The sequence below is a fragment of the Aquarana catesbeiana genome, linkage group LG08, assembly GCF_042186555.1.
Source record: "Aquarana catesbeiana isolate 2022-GZ linkage group LG08, ASM4218655v1, whole genome shotgun sequence".
Classification (NCBI taxonomy): Eukaryota; Metazoa; Chordata; class Amphibia; order Anura; family Ranidae; genus Aquarana; species Aquarana catesbeiana.
The window spans coordinates 138,183,699-138,204,492 of record NC_133331.1 but is presented as its reverse complement, the minus strand read 5'-3'; positions in this window follow the sequence as shown (position 1 = coordinate 138,204,492).

Here is a 20,794-nt window from a genome sequence, read left to right as displayed (position 1 = left end):
TAGTGCATCCCCTGCACAGTGTGCACCTAAAGCTACCTAAACAAAATTAGTGGTGTTCTTCTGATCCTATTAGTACAATACCGCAAGCAGCTGCAGTATTTACAAGTTAGTGTAGTGCGTCCTCTGCACAGTGTGCACCTAAAGCTACCTGAAGAAAATTAGTGGTGTTCTTCTGATCCTATAAGTACAGTACCACAGGCAGCTGTAGTATTTACAAGTTAGTGTAGTGCATCCTCTGCACAGTGTGCACCTAAAGCTACATGAAGAAAATTAGTGGTGTTCTTCTCATTCTATTTGTACAGTACCACAGGCAGCTGTAGTATTTACAAGTTAGTGTAGTGCGTCTCCTGCACAGTGTGCACCTAAAGCTACCTGAAGAAAATTAGTGGTGTTCTTCTGATCCTATTAGTACAGTACCACAGGCAGCTGCAGTATTTACAAGTTAGTGTAGTGCGTCCTCTGCACAGTGTGCACCTAAAGCTACCTGAAGAAAATTAGTGGTGTTCTTCTGATCCTATTAGTACAGTACTGCAGGCAGCTGCAGTATTTACAAGCTAGTTTAGTGCGTCCTCTGCACAGTGTGCACCTAAAGCTATCTGAAGAAAATTAGTGGTGTTCTTCTGATCCTATTAGTACAGTACCGCAGGCAGCTGCAGTATTTACAAGTTAGTGTACTGTGTCCTCTGCACAGTGTGCACCTAATGCTACCTGAAGAAAATTAGTGATGTACTTCTGATCCTTTTAATATCACAGGCAGGCAGCTACAGCATTTACAGTTGGTTAGTGTAGTGCATCCTCTGCACAGCGTGCACCTAAAGCTACCTGAAGATAATTAGTGGAGTTCTTCTGATCCTATTAGTACAGTACCGCAGGCAGCTGTAGTATTTACAAGTTAGTGTAGTGCGTCCTCTGCACAGTGTGCACCTAAAGCTACCTGAAGAAAATTAGTGGAGTTCTTCTGATCCTATTAGTACAGTACCGCAGGCTGCTGCAGTATTTACAAGCTAGTTTTGTGCGTCCTCTGCACAGTGTACACCTAAAGCTACCTAAACAAAATTAGTGGTGTTCTTCTGATCCTATTAGTACAGTACCGCAGGCAGCTGCAGTATTTACAAGCTAGTTTAGTGCATCCTCTGCACAGTGTGCACCTAAAGCTACCTAAACAAAATTAGTGGTGTTCTTCTGATCCTATTAGTACAGTACCGCAGGCAGCTGCAGTATTTACAAGTTAGTGTAGTGCGTCCTCTGCACAGTGTGCACCTAAAGCTACCTGAAGATAATTAGTGGAGTTCTTCTGATCCTATTAGTACAGTACCGCAGGCAGCTGCAGTATTTACAAGTTAGTGTAATGCGTCCTCTGCACAGTGTGCACCTAAAGCTACCTGAAGAAAATTAGTGGTGTTCTTCTGATCCTATTAGTACAGTACCGCAGGCAGTTGCAGTATTTACAAGCTAGTTTAGTGCGTCCTCTGCACAGTGTACACCTAAAGCTACGTAAACAAAATTAGTGGTGTTCTTCTGATCCTATTAGTACAGTACCGCAGGCAGCTGCAGTATTTACAAGTTAATGTAGTGCGTCCTCTGCACAGTGTGCACCTAAAGCTACATGAAGAAAATTAGTGGTGTTCTGCTGATCCTATTAGTACAGTACCGCAGGCAGCTGCAGTATTTACAAGTTAGTGTAGTGCGTCCTCGGCACAGTGTGCACCTAAAGCTACCTGAAGAAAATTTGTGGTGTTCTTCTGATAATATTCGTACAGTACCGCAGGCAGCTGCAGTATTTACAAGCTAGTTTAGTGCATCCTCTGCACAGTGTGCACCTAAAGCTACCTAAACAAAATTAGTGGTGTTCTTCTGATCCTATTAGTACAGTACCGCAGGCAGCTGCAGTATTTACAAGTTAGTGTAGTGCGTCCTCTGCACAGTGTGCACCTAAAGCTACATGAAGAAAATTAGTGGTGTTCTTCTGATCCTATTAGTACAGTACCGCAGGCAGCTGTAGTATTTACAAGTTAGTGTAGTGCGTCCTCTGCACAGTGTGCACCTAAAGCTACCTGAAGAAAATGAGTGGTGTTCTTCTGATCCTATTAGTACAGTACTGCAGGCAGCTGCAGTATTTACAAGCTAGTTTAGTGCGTCCTCTGCACATTGTGCACCTAAAGCTACCTGAAGAAAATTAGTGGTGTTCTTCTGATCTTATTAGTACAGTAATGCAGGCAGCTGCAGTATTTACAAGTTAGTGTAGTGCATCCTCTGCACAGTGTGCACCTAAAGCTACATGAAGAAAATTAGTGGTGTTCTTCTCATTCTATTTGTACAGTACCACAGGCAGCTGTAGTATTTACTAGTTAGTGTAGTGTGTCCTCTGCCCAGTGTGCACCTAAAGCTACCTAAAGAAAATTAGTGGTGTTCTTCTGATCCTATTAGTACAGTACCGCAGGCAGCATCAGTATTTACAAGTTAGTGTACTGTGTCCTCTGCACAGTGTGAACCTAATGCTACCTGAAGAAAATTAGTGATGTACTTCTGATCCTTTTAATATCACAGGCAGGCAGCTAGAGCATTTACAGTTAGTTAGTGTAGTGCGTCCTCTGCACAGCGTGCACCTAAAGCTACCTGAAGAAAATTAGTGGAGTTCTTCTGATCCTATTAGTACAGTACCGCAGGCAGCTGCAGTATTTACAAGTTAGTGTAGTGCGTCCTCTGCACAGTGTGCACCTAAAGCTACCTGAAGAAAATTAGTGGTGTTCTTCTGATCCTATTAGTACAGTACCGCAGGCAGCTGCAGTATTTAAAAGCTAGTTTAGTGCGTCCTCTGCACAGTGTACACCTAAAGCTACCTAAACAAAATTAGTGGTGTTCTTCTGATCCTATTAGTACAGTACCGCAGGCAGCTGCAGTATTTACAAGTTAATGTAGTGCGTCCTCTGCACAGTGTGCACCTAAAGCTACATGAAGAAAATTAGTGGTGTTCTTCTGATCCTATTCGTACAGTACCGCAGGCAGCTGCAGTATTTACAAGCTAGTTTAGTGCGTCCTCTGCACAGTGTGCACCTAAAGCTACCTAAACAAAATTAGTGGTGTTCTTCTGATCCTATTAGTACAGTACCACAGGCAGCTGTAGTATTTACAATTTAGTGTAGTGTGTCCTCTGCACAGTGTGCACCTAAAGCTACCTGAAGAAAATTAGTAGCGTTCTTCTGATCCTATTAGTACAGAACCGCAGGCAGCTGCAGTATTTACAAACTAGTTCAGTGCGTCCTCTGCACAGTGTGCACCTAATGCTACCTAAACAAAATTAGTGGTGTTCTTCTGATCCTATTAGTACAGTACCGCAGGCAGCTGCAGTATGTAAAAGTTAGTGTAGTGCGTCCTCTGCACAGTGTGCACCTAAAGCTACCTGAAGAAAATTAATGGTGTTCTTCTGCTCCTATTAGTACAGTACCGCAGGCAGCTGCAGTATTTACATGCTAGTTTAGTGCGTCCTCTGCACAGTGTGCACTTAAGCTACCTAAACAAAATTAGTGGTGTTCTTCTGATCCTATTAGTACAATACCGCAAGCAGCTGCAGTATTTACAAGTTAGTGTAGTGCGTCCTCTGCACAGTGTGCACCTAAATCTACCTGAAGAAAATTAGTGGTGTTCTTCTGATCCTATTAGTACAGTACCGCAGGCAGCTGCAGTATTTACAAGCTAGTTTAGTGCATCCTCTGCACAGTGTGCACCTAAAGCTACCTAAACAAAATTAGTGGTGTTCTTCTGATCCTATTAGTACAATACCGCAAGCAGCTGCAGTATTTACAAGTTAGTGTAGTGCGTCCTCTGCACAGTGTGCACCTAAAGCTACCTGAAGAAAATTAGTGGTGTTCTTCTGATCCTATTAGTACAGAACCGCAGGCAGCTGCAGTATTTACAAGTTAGTGTAGTGCATCCTCTGCACAGTGTGCACCTAAAGCTACCTGAAGAAAATTAGTGGTGTTCTTCTGATCCTGTTAGTACAGTACTGCAGGCAGCTGCAGTATTTACAAGCTAGTTTAGTGCATACTCTGCACAGTGTGCACCGAAAGCTACATAAAAACAAAATTATTGGTGTTCTTCTGATCCTATTAGTACAGTACCGCAGGCAGCTGCAGTATTTACAAGTTAGTGTAGTGCATCCTCTGCACAGTGTGCACCTAAAGCTACATGAAGAAAATTAGTGGTGTTCTTCTCATTCTATTTGTACAGTACCAAAGGCAGCTAAAGTATTTACAAGTTAGTGTAGTGCGTCCTCTGCACAGTGTGCACCTAAAGCTACCTGAAGAAAATTAGTGGTGTTCTTCTGATCCTATTAGTACAGTACCACAGGCAGCTGCAGTATTTACAAGTTAGTGTAGTGCGTCCTCTGCACAGTGTGCACCTAAAGCTACCTGAAGAAAATTAGTGGTGTTCTTCTGATCCTATTAGTACAGTACTGCAGGCAGCTGCAGTATTTACAAGTTAGTGTAGTGCGTCCTCTGCACAGTGTGCACCTAAAGCTACCTGAAGAAAATTAGTGGTGTTCTTCTGATCCTATTAGTACAGTACTGCAGGCAGCTGCAGTATTTACAAGCTAGTTTAGTGCGTCCTCTGCACAGTGTGCACTTAAAGTTACCAGAAGAAAATTAGTGGTGTTCTTCTGATCCTATTAGCACAGTACCGCAGGCAGCTGCAGTATTTACAAGTTAGTGTACTGTGTCCTCTGCACGGTGTGCACCTAATACTACCTGAAGAAAATTAGTGATGTACTTCTGATCCTTTTAATATCACAGGCAGGCAGCTACAGCATTTACAGTTGGTTAGTGTAGTGCATCCTCTGCACAGCGTGCACCTAAAGCTACCTGAAGATAATTAGTGGAGTTCTTCTGATCCTATTAGTACAGTACCGCAGGCAGCTGTAGTATTTACAAGTTAGTGTAGTGCGTCCTCTGCACAGTGTGCACCTAAAGCTACCTGAAGAAAATTAGTGGAGTTCTTCTGATCCTATTAGTACAGTACCGCAGGCAGCTGCAGTATTTACAAGCTAGTTTAGTGCGTCCTCTGCACAGTGTACATCTAAAGCTACCTAAACAAAATTAGTGGTGTTCTTCTGATCCTATTAGTACAGTACCGCAGGCAGCTGCAGTATTTACAAGTTAGTGTAGTGCATCCTCTGCACAGCGTGCACCTAAAGCTACCTGAAGATAATTAGTGGAGTTCTTCTGATCCTATTAGTACAGTACCGCAGGCAGCTGCAGTATTTACAAGTTAGTGTAATGCGTCCTCTGCACAGTGTGCACCTAAAGCTATCTGAAGAAAATTAGTGGTGTTCTTCTGATCCTATTAGTACAGTACCGCAGGCAGCTGCAGTATTTACAAGCTAGTTTAGTGCGTCCTCTGCACAGTGTACACCTAAAGCTACCTAAACAAAATTAGTGGTGTTCTTCTGATCCTATTAGTACAGTACCGCAGGCAGCTTCAGTATTTACAAGTTAATGTAGTGCGTCCTCTGCACAGTGTGCACCTAAAGCTACCTGAAGAAAATTTGTGGTGTTCTTCTGATCCTATTCGTACAGTACCGCAGGCAGCTGCAGTATTTACAAGCTAGTTTAGTGCGTCCTCTGCACAGTGTGCACCTAAAGCTACCTAAACAAAATTAGTGGTGTTCTTCTGATCCTATTAGTACAGTACCGCAGGCAGCTGCAGTATTTACAAGTTAGTGTAGTGCGTCCTCAGCACAGTGTGCACCTAAAGCTACATGAAGAAAATTAGTGGTGTTCTTCTGATCCTATTAGTACAGTACCGCAGGCAGCTGTAGTATTTACAAGTTAGTGTAGTGCATCCTCTGCACAGTGTGCACCTAAAGCTACCTGAAGAAAATTAGTGGTGTTCTTCTGATCCTGTTAGTACAGTACTGCAGGCAGCTGCAGTATTTACAAGCTAGTTTAGTGCGTCCTCTGCACAGTGTGCACCTAAAGCTACCTGAAGAAAATTAGTGGTGTTCTTCTGATCCTATTAGTACAGTAATGCAGGCAGCTGCAGTATTTACAAGTTAGTGTAGTGCATCCTCTGCACAGTGTGCACCTAAAGCGACATGAAGAAAATTAGTGGTGTTCTTCTCATTCTATTTGTACAGTACCACAGGCAGCTGTAGTATTTACAAGTTAGTGTAGTGCGTCCTCTGCACAGTGTGCACCTAAAGCTACCTGAAGAAAATTAGTGGTGTTCTTCTGATCCTATTAGTACAGTACCAAAGGCAGCTGCAGTATTTACAAGTTAGTGTAGTGCATCCTCTGCACAGTGTGCACCTAAAGCTACCTGAAGAAAATTAGTGGTGTTCTTCTGATCCTATTAGTACAGTACCACAGGCAGCTGTAGTATTTACAAGTTAGTGTAGTGTGTCCTCTGCCCAGTGTGCACCTAAAGCTACCTGAAGAAAATTAGTGGTGCTCTTCTGATCCTATTAGTACAGTACCGCAGGCAGCATCAGTATTTACAAGTTAGTGTACTGTGTCCTCTGCACAGTGTGCACCTAATGCTACCTGAAGAAAATTAGTGATGTACTTCTGATCCTTTTAATATCACAGGCAGGCAGCTACAGCATTTACAGTTAGTTAGTGTAGTGCGTCCTCTGCACAGCGTGCACCTAAAGCTACCTGAAGATAATTAGTGGAGTTCTTCTGATCCTATTAGTACAGTACCGCAGGCAGCTGTAGTATTTACAAGTTAGTGTAGTGCGTCCTCTGCACAGTGTGCACCTAAAGCTACCTGAAGAAAATTAGTGGAGTTCTTCTGATCCTATTAGTACAGTACCGCAGGCAGCTGCAGTATTTACAAGTTAGTGTAGTGCGTCCTCTGTACAGTGTGCACCTAAAGCTACCTGAAGAAAATTAGTGGTGTTCTTCTGATCCTATTAGTATAGTACCGCAGGCAGCTGCAGTATTTAAAAGCTAGTTTAGTGGGTCCTCTGCACAGTGTACACCTAAAGCTACCTAAACAAAATTAGTGGTGTTCTTCTGATCCTTTTAGTACAGTACCGCAGGCAGCTGCAGTATTTACAAGTTAATGTAGTGCGTCCTCTGCACAGTGTGCACCTAAAGCTACATGAAGAAAATTAGTGGTGTTCTTCTGATCCTATTCGTACAGTACCGCAGGCAGCTGCAGTATTTACAAGCTAGTTTAGTGTGTCCTCTGCACAGTGTGTACCTAAAGCTACCTAAACAAAATTAGTGGTGTTCTTCTGATCCTATTAGTACAGTACCACAGGCAGCTGTAGTATTTACAAGTTAGTGTAGTGTGTCCTCTGCACAGTGTGCACCTAAAGCTACCTGAAGAAAATTAGTAGCGTTCTTCTGATCCTATTAGTACAGAACCGCAGGCAGCTGCAGTATTTACAAACTAGTTCAGTGCGTCCTCTGCACAGTGTGCACCTAATGCTACCTAAACAAAATTAGTGGTGTTCTTCTGATCCTATTAGTACAGTACCGCAGGCAGCTGCAGTATGTAAAAGTTAGTGTAGTGCGTCCTCTGCACAGTGTGCACCTAAAGCTACCTGAAGAAAATTAATGGTGTTCTTCTGCTCCTATTAGTACAGTACCGCAGGCAGCTGCAGTATTTACATGCTAGTTTAGTGCGTCCTCTGCACTTAAGCTACCTAAACAAAATTAGTGGTGTTCTTCTGATCCTATTAGTACAGTACCGCAGGCAGCTGCAGTATTTACAAGTTAGTGTAGTGCGTCCCCTCACAGTGTGCACCTAAAACTACATGAAGAAAATTAGTGGTGTTCTTCTCATCCTAGTAGTACAGTACCACAGGCAGCTGTAGTATTTACAAGTTAGTGTAGTGCGTCCTCTGCACGGTGTACACCTGAAGCTACCTGAAGAAAATTAGTGGTGTTCCTCTCATCCTATTAATACAGTACTACAGGCAGCTGTAGTATTTACAAGTTAGTGTAGTGCGTCCTCTGCACAGTGTGCACCTAAAGCTACCTTAAGAAAATTAGTGGTGTTCTTCTGATCCTATTAGTACAGTACCACAGGCAGCTGCAGTATTTACAAGCTAGTTTAGTGCGTCCTCTGCACAGTGTGCACCCAATGCTACCTAAACAAAATTAGTGGTGTTCTTCTGATCCTATTAGTACAGTACCGCAGGCAGCTGCAGAATGTAAAAGTTAGTGCAGTGCGTCCTCTGCACAGTGTGCACCTGAATCTACCTGAAGAAAATTAGTGGTGTTCTTCTGATCCTATTAGTACAGTACCGCAGGCAGCTGCAGTATTTACAAGTTAGTGTAGTGCGTCCTCTGCACAGTGTGCACCTAAAGCTACCTGAAGAAAATTAGTGGTGTTCTTCTGATCCTATTAGTACAGTACCACAGGCAGCTACAGTATTTACAAGTTAGTGTAGTGCGTCCTCTGCACGGTGTGCACCTAAAGCTACCTGTAGAAAATTAGTGGTGTTCTTCTGATCCTATTAGTACAGTACCGCAGGCAGCTGCAGTATTTACAAGTTAATGTAGTGCGTCCTCTGCACAGTGTGCACCTAAAGCTACCTGAAGAAAATTAGTGGTGTTCTTCTGATTTTATTAGTACAGTACCGCAGGCAGCTGCAGTATTTACAAGTTAGTGTAGTGCGTCCTCTGCACGGTGTGCACCTAAAGCTACCTGTAGAAAATTAGTGGTGTTCTTCTGATCCTATTAGTACAGTACCGCAGGCAGCTGCAGTATTTACAAGTTAGTGTAGTGCGTCCTCTGCACAGTGTGCACCTAAAGCTACCTGAAGAAAATTAGTGGTGTTCTTCTGATCCTATTAGTACAGTACCGCAGGCAGCTGCAGTATTTACAAGTTAGTGTAGTGCGTCCTCTGCACAGTGTGCACCTAAAGCTACATGAAGAAAATTAGTGGTGTTCCTCTCATCCTTTTAGTACAGTACTACAGGCAGCTGTAGTATTTATAAGTTAGTGTAATGCGTCCTCTGCACAGTGTGCAGCTAAAGCTACCTGAAGAAAATTAGTAGTGTTCTTCTGATCCTATTAGTACAGTACTGCAGGCAGCTGCAGTATTTACAAGCTAGTTTAGTGCGTCCTCTGCACAGTGTGCACCTAAAGCTACCTGAAGAAAATTAGTGTTCTTCTAATCCTATTAGTACAGTACCGCAGGCAGCTGCAGTATTTACAAGTTAGTGTAGTGCGTCCTCTGCACGGTGTGCACCTAAAGCTACCTGAAGAAAATTAGTGGTGTTCTTCTGATCCTATTAGTACAGTACCACAGGCAGCTGTAGTATTTACAAGTTAGTGTAGTGTGTCCTCTGCACAGTGTGCACCTAAAGCTACCTGAAGAAAATTAGTGGTGTTCTTCTGATCCTATTAGTACAGTACCGCAGACAGCTGCAATATTTACAAGCTAGTTTAGTGCGTCCTCTGCACAGTGTGCACCTAATGCTACCTAAACAAAATTAGTGGTGTTCTTCTGATTCTATTAGTACAGTACCGCAGGCAGCTGCAGTATTTACAAGTTAGTGAAGTGCGTCCTCTGAACAGTGTGCACCTAAAGCTACCTGAAGAAAATTAGTGGTGTTCTTCTGATCCTATTAGTACAGTACCGCAGGCAGCTGCAGTATTTACAAGTTAGTGTAGTGCGTCCTCTGCACGGTGTGCACCTAAAGCTACCTGTAGAAAATTAGTGTTGTTCTTCTGATCCTATTAGTACAGTACCGCAGGCAGCTGCAGTATTTACAAGTTAGTGTAGTGCGTCCTCTGCACAGTGTGCACCTAAAGCTACCTGAAGAAAATTAGTGGTGTTCTTCTGATTTTATTAGTACAGTACCGCAGGCAGCTGCAGTATTTACAAGTTAGTGTAGTGCGTCCTCTGCACGGTGTGCACCTAAAGCTACCTGTAGAAAATTAGTGGTGTTCTTCTGATCCTATTAGTACAGTACCGCAGGCAGCTGCAGTATTTACAAGTTAGTGTAGTGCGTCCTCTGCACAGTGTGCACCTAAAGCTACCTGAAGAAAATTAGTGGTGTTCTTCTGATCCTATTAGTACAGTACCGCAGGCAGCTGCAGTATTTACAAGTTAGTGTAGTGCGTCCTCTGCACAGTGTGCACCTAAAGCTACATGAAGAAAATTAGTGGTGTTCCTCTCATCCTTTTAGTACAGTACTACAGGCAGCTGTAGTATTTATAAGTTAGTGTAATGCGTCCTCTGCACAGTGTGCACCTAAAGCTACCTGAAGAAAATTAGTAGTGTTCTTCTGATCCTATTAGTACAGTACTGCAGGCAGCTGCAGTATTTACAAGCTAGTTTAGTGCGTCCTCTGCACAGTGTGCACCTAAAGCTACCTGAAGAAAATTAGTGTTCTTCTAATCCTATTAGTACAGTACCACAGGCAGCTGCAGTATTTACAAGTTAGTGTAGTGCGTCCTCTGCATGGTGTGCACCTAAAGCTACCTGAAGAAAATTAGTGGTGTTCTTCTAATCCTATTATATCAGTACCGCAGGCAGCTGCACTATTTACAATTTAGTGTAGTGCGTCCTCTGCACAGTGTGCACCTTAAGCTACCTGAAGAAAATTAGTGGTGTTCTTCTAATCCTATTATATCAGTACCGCAGGCAGCTGCACTATTTACAATTTAGTGTAGTGCGTCCTCTGCACAGTGTGCACCTAAAGCTACCTGAAGAAAATTAGTGGTGTTCTTCTGATCCTATTATACAGTACCGCAGGCACTGCAGTATTTACAAGTTAGTGTAGTGCGTCCTCTGCACAGTGTGCACCTAAAGCTACCTGAAGAAAATTAGTGGTGTTCTTCTGATCCTATTAGTACAGTACCGCAGGCAGCTGCAGTATTTACAAGTTATTGTAGTGCGTCCTATGCACGGTGTGCACCTAAAGCTACTTGTAGAAAATTAGTGGTGTTCTTCTGATCCTATTAGTACAGTACCGCAGGTTGCTGCAGTATTTACAAGTTAGTGTAGTGCGTCCTCTGCACAGTGTGCACCTAAAGCTACCTGAAGAAAATTAGTGGTGTTCTTCTGATCCTATTAGTACAGTACCACAGGCAGCTGCAGTATTTATAAGTTAGTGTAGTGCGTCCTCTGCACAGCGTGCACCTAAAGCTACCTGTAGAAAATTAGTGGTGTTCTTCTGATCCTATTAGTACAGTACTGCAGGCAGCTGCAGTATTTACAAGCTAGTTTAGTGCGTCCTCTGCACAGTGTGCACCTAAAGCTACCTGAAGAAAATTAGTGTTCTTCTAATCCTATTAGTACAGTACCGCAGGCAGCTGCAGTATTTACAAGTTAGTGTAGTGCGTCCTCTGCACGGTGTGCACCTAAAGCTACCTGAAGAAAACTAGTGGTGTTCTTCTAATCCTATTATATCAGTACCGCAGGCAGCTGCACTATTTACAATTTAGTGTAGTGCGTCCTCTGCACAGTGTGCACCTTAAGCTACCTGAAGAAAATTAGTGGTGTTCTTCTAATCCTATTATATCAGTACCGCAGGCAGCTGCACTATTTACAATTTAGTGTAGTGCGTCCTCTGCACAGTGTGCACCTAAAGCTACCTGAAGAAAATTAGTGGTGTTCTTCTGATCCTATTATACAGTACCGCAGGCACTGCAGTATTTACAAGTTAGTGTAGTGCGTCCCCTGCACAGTGTGCACCTAAAGCTACCTGAAGAAAATTAGTGGTGTTCTTCTGATCCTATTAGTACAGTACCGCAGGCAGCTGCAGTATTTACAAGTTATTGTAGTGCGTCCTATGCACGGTGTGCACCTAAAGCTACCTGTAGAAAATTAGTGGTGTTCTTCTGATCCTTTTAGTACAGTACCGCAGGTTGTTGCAGTATTTACAAGTTAGTGTAGTGCGTCCTCTGCACAGTGTGCACCTAAAGCTACCTGAAGAAAATTAGTGGTGTTCTTCTGATCCTATTAGTACAGTACCACAGGCAGCTGCAGTATTTATAAGTTAGTGTAGTGCGTTCTCTGCACAGCGTGCACCTAAAGCTACCTGAAGAAAATTAGTGGTGTTCTTCTGATCCTATTAGTACAGTACTGCAGGCAGCTGCAGTATTTACAAGTTAGTGTAGTGCGTCCTCTGCACGGTGTGCACCTAAAGCTACCTGAAGAAAATTAGTGGTGTTCTTCTGATCCTATTAGTACAGTACCACAGGCAGCTGTAGTATTTACAAGTTAGTGTAGTGCGTCCTATGCACAGTGTGCACCTAAAGCTACCTGAAGAAAATGAGTGGTGTTCCTCTGATCCTATTAGTACAGTACCACAGGCAGCTGCAGTATTTACAAGTTAGTGTAGTGCGTCCTCTGCATAGTGTACACCTAAAGCTACCTGAAGAAAATTAGTGGTGTTCTTCTGATCCTATTAGTACAGTACCGCAGGCAGCTTCAGTATTTACAAGTTAGTGTAGTGCGTCTTCTGCACAGTTTGCACCTAAAGCTACCTTAAGAAAATTAGTGGTGTTCTTCTGATCCTATTAGTACAGTACTGCAGGCAGCTGCAGTATTTACAAGTTAGTGTAGTGCGTCCTCTGCACAGTGTGCAACTAAAGCTACCTGAAGATAATTAGTGGTGTTCTTCTGATCCTATTAGTACAGTACCGCAGGCAGCTGCAGTATTTACAAGTTAGTGTAGTGCGTCCTCTGCACGGTGTGCACCTAAAGCTACCTGAAGAAAATTAGTGGTGTTCTTCTGATCCTATTAGTACAGTAGCACAGGCAGCTGTAGTATTTACAAGTTAGTGTAGTGCGTCCTCTGCACAGTGTGCACCTAAAGCTACCTGAAGAAAATTAGTGGTGTTCTTCTGATCCTATTAGTACAGTACCGCAGACAGCTGTAGTATTTACAATTTAGTGTAGTGCGTCCTCTGCACAGTGTGCACCTTAAGCTACCTGAAGAAAATTAGTGGTGTTCTTCTAATCCTATTATATCAGTACCGCAGGCAGCTGCACTATTTACAATTTAGTGTAGTGCGTCCTCTGCACAGTTTGCACCTAAAGCTACCTGAAGAAAATTAGTGGTTTTCTTCTGATCCTATTAGTACAGTACCACAGGCAGCTGCAGTATTTACAAGTTAGTGTAGTGTGTCCTCTGCACAGTGTGCACCTAAAGCTACCTGAAGAAAATTAGTGGTGTTCTTCTGATCCTATTAGTACAGTACCACAGGCAGCTGTAGTATTTACAAGTTAGTGTAGTGTGTCCTCTGCACAGTGTGCACCTAAAGCTACCTGAAGAAAATTAGTGGTGTTCTTCTGATCCTATTAGTACAGTACCGCAGACAGCTGCAATATTTACAAGCTAGTTTAGTGCATCCTCTGCACAGTGTGCACCTAATGCTACCTAAACAAAATTAGTGGTGTTCTTCTGATCCTATTAGTACTGTACCACAGGCAGCTGCAGTATCTACAAGTTAGTGTAGTGCATCCTCTGCACAGTGTGCACCTAAAGCTACCTGGAGACAATTGCTATTGTTCTGCTCCTATTAATACCACAGGCAGGCAGTTACAGTATTTACAGTTAGTGCACGGTGTCCTCTGCACAGTGTGCACCTAAAGCTACCTGAAGAAAATTAGTGGTGTTCTTCTGATCCTTTTAATACCACAGCCAGGCAGCTACAGCATTTACAGTTAGTGTAGTGCATCCTCTGCACAGTGTGCACCTAAAGCCATCTGAAGAAAGTTAGTGGTGTTCTTCTGATCTTATTAGTACAGTACCGCAGGCAGCTGCAGTATTTACAAGTTAGTGTAGTGCGTCCTCTGCACAGTGTGCACCTAAAGCTACCTGAAGAAAATTAGTGGTGTTCTTCTGATCCTTTTAATACCACAGGCAGGCAACTACAGCATTTACAGTTAGTGTAGTGCGTCCTCTGCACAGTGTGCACCTAAAGCTACCTGAAGACAATTGCTGTTGTTCTGCTCCTTTTAATACCACAGGCTGGCAGCTACAGTATTTACAGTTAGTTCACTGTGTCCTCTGCACAGTGTGCACCTAAAGGTACATGAAGAAAATTAGTGGTGTTCTTCTGATCCTATTAGTACAGTACCGCAGGCAGCTGCAGTATTTACAAGTTAGTGTAGTGCGTCCTCTGCACAGTGTGCACCTAAAGCTACCTGAAGAAAATTAGCGGTGTTCTTCTGATCCTATTAGTACAGTACCGCAGGCAGCTGCAGTATTTACAAGTTAGTGTAGTGCGTCCTCTGCACAGTGTGCACCTAAAACTACCTCAAGAAAATTAGTGGAGCAGCTGCAGTATTTACAAGTTAGTGTAGTGCGTCCTCTGCACAGTGTACACCTAAAGCTACCTGAAGAAAATTAGTGGTGTTCTTCTGATCCTATTAGTACAGTACCGCAGGCAGCTGCAGTATTTACAAGTTAGTGTAGTGCGTCCTCTGCACAGTGTACACCTTAATCTACCTGAAGAAAATTAGTGGTGTTCTTCTGATCCTATTAGTACAGTACCTCAGGCAGCTGCAGTATTTACAAGTTAGTGTAGTGTGTCCTCTGCACAGTGTGCACCTAAAGCTACCTGAAGAAAATTAGTGGTGTTCTTCTGATCCTACTAGTACAGTACCACAGGCAGCTGTAGTATTTATAAGTTAGTGTAGTGCGTCCTCTGCACAGTGTGCACCTAAAGCTACCTGAAGAAAATTAGTGGTGTTCTTCTGATCCTATTAGTACAGTATCGAGGAAGCTGCAGTATTTACAAGTTAGTGTAGTGCGTCCTCTGCACAGTGTGCACCTAAAGCACCTGAAGAAAATTGCTGTTGTTCTGCTTCTATTAATACTACAGGCAGGCAGCTACAGTATTTACAGTTAGTGCACTGTGTCCTCTGCACAGTGTGCACCTAAAGCTATCTTTAGAAAATTAGTGGTGTTCTTCCGATCCTTTTAATACCACAGGCAGGCAGCTACAGTATTTACAGTTAGTGTAGTGCTTCCACTTCACAGTGTGCACCTAAAGCTACCTGAAGACAACTGCTGTTGTTCTGCTCCTATTAATACCACAGGCAGGCAGCTACAGTATTTACAGTTAGTGTACTGTGTCCTCTGCACAGTGTGCACCTAAAGCTACATGAAGAAAATTAGTGGTGTTCTTCTGATCCTATTAGTACAGTACCAAAGACAGCTGTAGTATTTACAAGTTAGTGTAGTGCGTCCTCTGCACAGTGTGCACCTAAAGCTACCTGAAGAAAATTACTGGTGTTCTTCTAATCCTATTATATCAGTACCGCAGGCAGCTGCACTATTTACAATTTAGTGTAGTGCGTCCTCTGCACAGTGTGCACCTAAAGCTACCTGAAGAAAATTAGTGGTGTTCTTCTGATCCTATTAGTACAGTACCACAGGCAGCTGCAGTATCTACAAGTTAGTGTAGTGCATCCTCTGCAGAGTGTGCACCTAAAGCTACCTGGAGACAATTGCTGTTGTTCTGCTCCTATTAATACCACAGGCAGGCAGCTACAGTATTTACAGTTAGTGCACGGTGTCCTCTGCACAGTGTGCACCTGAAGCTACCTGAAGAAAATTAGTGGTGTTCTTCTGATCTTATTAGTACAGTAATGCAGGCAGCTGCAGTATTTACAAGTTAGTGTAGTGCATCCTCTGCACAGTGTGCACCTAAAGCTACATGAAGAAAATTAGTGGTGTTCTTCTCATTCTATTTGTACAGTACCACAGGCAGCTGTAGTATTTACTAGTTAGTGTAGTGTGTCCTCTGCCCAGTGTGCACCTAAAGCTACCTAAAGAAAATTAGTGGTGTTCTTCTGATCCTATTAGTACAGTACCGCAGGCAGCATCAGTATTTACAAGTTAGTGTACTGTGTCCTCTGCACAGTGTGAACCTAATGCTACCTGAAGAAAATTAGTGATGTACTTCTGATCCTTTTAATATCACAGGCAGGCAGCTAGAGCATTTACAGTTAGTTAGTGTAGTGCGTCCTCTGCACAGCGTGCACCTAAAGCTACCTGAAGAAAATTAGTGGAGTTCTTCTGATCCTATTAGTACAGTACCGCAGGCAGCTGCAGTATTTACAAGTTAGTGTAGTGCGTCCTCTGCACAGTGTGCACCTAAAGCTACCTGAAGAAAATTAGTGGTGTTCTTCTGATCCTATTAGTACAGTACCGCAGGCAGCTGCAGTATTTAAAAGCTAGTTTAGTGCGTCCTCTGCACAGTGTACACCTAAAGCTACCTAAACAAAATTAGTGGTGTTCTTCTGATCCTATTAGTACAGTACCGCAGGCAGCTGCAGTATTTACAAGTTAATGTAGTGCGTCCTCTGCACAGTGTGCACCTAAAGCTACATGAAGAAAATTAGTGGTGTTCTTCTGATCCTATTCGTACAGTACCGCAGGCAGCTGCAGTATTTACAAGCTAGTTTAGTGCGTCCTCTGCACAGTGTGCACCTAAAGCTACCTAAACAAAATTAGTGGTGTTCTTCTGATCCTATTAGTACAGTACCACAGGCAGCTGTAGTATTTACAATTTAGTGTAGTGTGTCCTCTGCACAGTGTGCACCTAAAGCTACCTGAAGAAAATTAGTAGCGTTCTTCTGATCCTATTAGTACAGAACCGCAGGCAGCTGCAGTATTTACAAACTAGTTCAGTGCGTCCTCTGCACAGTGTGCACCTAATGCTACCTAAACAAAATTAGTGGTGTTCTTCTGATCCTATTAGTACAGTACCGCAGGCAGCTGCAGTATGTAAAAGTTAGTGTAGTGCGTCCTCTGCACAGTGTGCACCTAAAGCTACCTGAAGAAAATTAATGGTGTTCTTCTGCTCCTATTAGTACAGTACCGCAGGCAGCTGCAGTATTTACATGCTAGTTTAGTGCGTCCTCTGCACAGTGTGCACTTAAGCTACCTAAACAAAATTAGTGGTGTTCTTCTGATCCTATTAGTACAGTACCGCAGGCAGCTGCAGTATTTACAAGTTAGTGTAGTGCGTCCCCTCACAGTGTGCACCTAAAACTACATGAAGAAAATTAGTGGTGTTCTTCTGATCCTATTAGTACAGTACCACAGGCAGCTGTAGTATTTACAAGTTAGTGTAGTGCGTCCTCTGCACAGTGTGCACCTAAAGCAACCTGAAGAAAATTAGTGGTGTTCTTCTGATCCTATTAGTACAGTACTGCAGGCAGCTGCAGTATTTACAAGTTAGTGTAGTGCATCCTCTGCACAGTGTGCACCTAAATCTACCTGAAGAAAATTAGTGGTGTTCTTCTGATCCTATTAGTACAGTACCGCAGGCAGCTGCAGTATTTACAAGCTAGTTTAGTGCGTCCTCTGCACAGTGTGCACCTAAAGCTACCTAAACAAAATTAGTGGTGTTCTTCTGATCCTATTAGTACAATACCGCAAGCAGCTGCAGTATTTACAAGTTAGTGTAGTGCGTCCTCTGCACAGTGTGCACCTAAATCTACCTGAAGAAAATTAGTGGTGTTCTTCTGATCCTATTAGTACAGTACCGCAGGCAGCTGCAGTATTTACAAGCTAGTTTAGTGCATCCTCTGCACAGTGTGCACCTAAAGCTACCTAAACAAAATTAGTGGTGTTCTTCTGATCCTATTAGTACAATACCGCAAGCAGCTGCAGTATTTACAAGTTAGTGTAGTGCGTCCTCTGCACAGTGTGCACCTAAAGCTACCTGAAGAAAATTAGTGGTGTTCTTCTGATCCTATTAGTACAGAACCGCAGGCAGCTGCAGTATTTACAAGTTAGTGTAGTGCATCCTCTGCACAGTGTGCACCTAAAGCTACCTGAAGAAAATTAGTGGTGTTCTTCTGATCCTGTTAGTACAGTACTGCAGGCAGTTGCAGTATTTACAAGCTAGTTTAGTGCATACTCTGCACAGTGTGCACCGAAAGCTACATAAAAACAAAATTATTGGTGTTCTTCTGATCCTATTAGTACAGTACCGCAGGCAGCTGCAGTATTTACAAGTTAGTGTAGTGCATCCTCTGCACAGTGTGCACCTAAAGCTACATGAAGAAAATTAGTGGTGTTCTTCTCATTCTATTTGTACAGTACCAAAGGCAGCTAAAGTATTTACAAGTTAGTGTAGTGCGTCCTCTGCACAGTGTGCACCTAAAGCTACCTGAAGAAAATTAGTGGTGTTCTTCTGATCCTATTAGTACAGTACCACAGGCAGCTGCAGTATTTACAAGTTAGTGTAGTGCGTCCTCTGCACAGTGTGCACCTAAAGCTACCTGAAGAAAATTAGTGGTGTTCTTCTGATCCTATTAGTACAGTACTGCAGGCAGCTGCAGTATTTACAAGTTAGTGTAGTGCGTCCTCTGCACAGTGTGCACCTAAAGCTACCTGAAGAAAATTAGTGGTGTTCTTCTGATCCTATTAGTACAGTACTGCAGGCAGCTGCAGTATTTACAAGCTAGTTTAGTGCGTCCTCTGCACAGTGTGCACTTAAAGTTACCAGAAGAAAATTAGTGGTGTTCTTCTGATCCTATTAGCACAGTACCGCAGGCAGCTGCAGTATTTACAAGTTAGTGTACTGTGTCCTCTGCACGGTGTGCACCTAATACTACCTGAAGAAAATTAGTGATGTACTTCTGATCCTTTTAATATCACAGGCAGGCAGCTACAGCATTTACAGTTGGTTAGTGTAGTGCATCCTCTGCACAGCGTGCACCTAAAGCTACCTGAAGATAATTAGTGGAGTTCTTCTGATCCTATTAGTACAGTACCGCAGGCAGCTGTAGTATTTACAAGTTAGTGTAGTGCGTCCTCTGCACAGTGTGCACCTAAAGCTACCTGAAGAAAATTAGTGGAGTTCTTCTGATCCTATTAGTACAGTACCGCAGGCAGCTGCAGTATTTACAAGCTAGTTTAGTGCGTCCTCTGCACAGTGTACATCTAAAGCTACCTAAACAAAATTAGTGGTGTTCTTCTGATCCTATTAGTACAGTACCGCAGGCAGCTGCAGTATTTACAAGTTAGTGTAGTGCATCCTCTGCACAGCGTGCACCTAAAGCTACCTGAAGATAATTAGTGGAGTTCTTCTGATCCTATTAGTACAGTACCGCAGGCAGCTGCAGTATTTACAAGTTAGTGTAATGCGTCCTCTGCACAGTGTGCACCTAAAGCTATCTGAAGAAAATTAGTGGTGTTCTTCTGATCCTATTAGTACAGTACCGCAGGCAGCTGCAGTATTTACAAGCTAGTTTAGTGCGTCCTCTGCACAGTGTACACCTAAAGCTACCTAAACAAAATTAGTGGTGTTCTTCTGATCCTATTAGTACAGTACCGCAGGCAGCTGCAGTATTTACAAGTTAATGTAGTGCGTCCTCTGCACAGTGTGCACCTAAAGCTACCTGAAGAAAATTTGTGGTGTTCTTCTGATCCTATTCGTACAGTACCGCAGGCAGCTGCAGTATTTACAAGCTAGTTTAGTGCGTCCTCTGCACAGTGTGCACCTAAAGCTACCTAAACAAAATTAGTGGTGTTCTTCTGATCCTATTAGTACAGTACCGCAGGCAGCTGCAGTATTTACAAGTTAGTGTAGTGCGTCCTCAGCACAGTGTGCACCTAAAGCTACATGAAGAAAATTAGTGGTGTTCTTCTGATCCTATTAGTACAGTACCGCAGGCAGCTGTAGTATTTACAAGTTAGTGTAGTGCATCCTCTGCACAGTGTGCACCTAAAGCTACCTGAAGAAAATTAGTGGTGTTCTTCTGATCCTGTTAGTACAGTACTGCAGGCAGCTGCAGTATTTACAAGCTAGTTTAGTGCGTCCTCTGCACAGTGTGCACCTAAAGCTACCTGAAGAAAATTAGTGGTGTTCTTCTGATCCTATTAGTACAGTAATGCAGGCAGCTGCAGTATTTACAAGTTAGTGTAGTGCATCCTCTGCACAGTGTGCACCTAAAGCTACATGAAGAAAATTAGTGGTGTTCTTCTCATTCTATTTGTACAGTACCACAGGCAGCTGTAGTATTTACAAGTTAGTGTAGTGCGTCCTCTGCACAGTGTGCACCTGAAGCTACCTGAAGAAAATTAGTGGTGTTCTTCTGATCCTATTAGTACAGTACCAAAGGCAGCTGCAGTATTTACAAGTTAGTGTAGTGCATCCTCTGCACAGTGTGCACCTAAAGCTACCTGAAGAAAATTAGTGGTGTTCTTCTGATCCTATTAGTACAGTACCACAGGCAGCTGTAGTATTTACAAGTTAGTGTAGTGTGTCCTCTGCCCAGTGTGCACCTAAAGCTACCTGAAGAAAATTAGTGGTGCTCTTCTGATCCTATTAGTACAGTACCGCAGGCAGCATCAGTATTTACAAGTTAGTGTACTGTGTCCTCTGCACAGTGTGCACCTAATGCTACCTGAAGAAAATTAGTGATGTACTTCTGATCCTTTTAATATCACAGGCAGGCAGCTACAGCATTTACAGTTAGTTAGTGTAGTGCGTCCTCTGCACAGCGTGCACCTAAAGCTACCTGAAGATAATTAGTGGAGTTCTTCTGATCCTATTAGTACAGTACCGCAGGCAGCTGTAGTATTTACAAGTTAGTGTAGTGCGTCCTCTGCACAGTGTGCACCTAAAGCTACCTGAAGAAAATTAGTGGAGTTCTTCTGATCCTATTAGTACAGTACCGCAGGCAGCTGCAGTATTTACAAGTTAGTGTAGTGCGTCCTCTGTACAGTGTGCACCTAAAGCTACCTGAAGAAAATTAGTGGTGTTCTTCTGATCCTATTAGTATAGTACCGCAGGCAGCTGCAGTATTTAAAAGCTAGTTTAGTGGGTCCTCTGCACAGTGTACACCTAAAGCTAC